Raw genomic sequence first — 1,722 nt, 5'->3', positions numbered from 1 at the left:
CTCTAATTTAATATAATATATATATATATATATATATATATATATATATATATATATATATATGTGTGTGTGTGTGTGTCTGTGTGTGTGTGTGTGTGTGTGTGTGTGTGTGTTAAATAAAAGGAGACAACAAAGCTGTTTCTGGGATATTAGGGATATCCCTTCATCAGAGACGATGTGAGATGGTTAAATAGAGGGAAATAGGAGGTTGAATGTAGAAATAAAAATAAAAATGTATAAAGATATTATAATTGCAGTTCCATCATCAACAAAAAAAAAGTAAAATAACTTTTTTCAATTTCATTTTTTCATTTTCTCTTCTTGTTTTCATTTTCTCTTTCTCTTTCTTTCCTTCTTTTCTCACCTTTTCCTTTGACCTCTCTCTTCATTTTAACATATACATCTCTTCTGCCTTCTCTATCCACTTAATATTACTTCTACATTCTCAAATTTTCATTCACACCACAAGACACCTTTGAATGAACAGCACATGGGATCTACGTCTCCAAACTTTCCATTTGTAATGACAAAATACGAACTCATATTGGAATTTACATACGACGGACAGTCCGCTCCCCTAATAATTATAATTCTTTCGATTATAGGCACAAGACTTGAAATTTTGGGACTGGAGGAAATTTACTTATATTGCCCCAGGTGGACGACTGGTACTTATTTTATCAACCCCGAAAGGATAAAAAGCAAAGTGGATAGTGAGTGCGCGCGCGTGTATGTAATCTAAACCTCCGTGTAGCTGCTATAAATATGACAGAAGTAAACTGTCTGGAAATCACAAAAACAAGTCTGAATTTTACAGGTATGGTCGATGCCTACATGTATTAATGATCCACCTCTGTGTAAATTAAGTCCGTGGTTAATTTGAACTGTTAAATAAAAGCTTTTTAAGTGCAGAGTTCAGGAACAATGGAAACGTGTGTAATATGTGAGATTTCGGTCCTTTGTTACAAAACCGTTGCATATCTCCTGCATATTGTTCTGCAATTAATGTTGATGTGTATCTGTGTTGTTTGAAATTTTCAAGAAAGGATAAAAGAAAAGCGTATAATTGTCTTTTAATTGCCAATGTTTATTGTTTGCTTCAACCACAGTGTAGTTGAAATGATTGTATATATTCAAATAATTCTAAACGTTGCTTGATTCATAGATGGACCTCCTTAACTTTTATCTCTGAATATCTAAAGAAATATTTTCATTATTTCGCACGTAAATTGGGAAGTTGTTATACTAATTTCTCAGCAAGCAATGAATGAATGCCACCGAAATCCTTGCTAAATATTAAATTTCGATTAAATTTAGAGTTTTCAATTAACATCTATGAGGTCGATATGATTTGAACTAAAGTTTATAGAGGAGAATGTACGACATGAGTGATATCTATAGATTGATTATTGGCTTCGTCTTGTAGAAAATGCATCTATATGCTATTATCACGTTTAAAATGCAGCAATATTGATATACTTTAAACCAAGTTCAACTAGGGAGTTTTCGGTTATATGATAAACAAATCTCCAATTCGGATCAGGGAACAATCAAATGTGTAGTATTGTGTCCATGTTGGGAATATTCATTTATTACGGAAAAACTAGAAGTGTCTCCTGATGAGAAATTTTCCATCACAACGCAACGTGCATTTATCATACTTTCGAACTACTCTCAAAATCTGAGTGATAATTCAACGTTTCTCACTTTGTTTGATATACA

The sequence above is a fragment of the Octopus sinensis genome, linkage group LG2 (genome assembly GCF_006345805.1).
Source record: "Octopus sinensis linkage group LG2, ASM634580v1, whole genome shotgun sequence".
NCBI classification, from domain to species: Eukaryota; Metazoa; Mollusca; class Cephalopoda; order Octopoda; family Octopodidae; genus Octopus; species Octopus sinensis.
The sequence above is the reverse complement of the archived record's forward strand: the minus strand, read 5'-3'. Positions refer to the sequence as shown.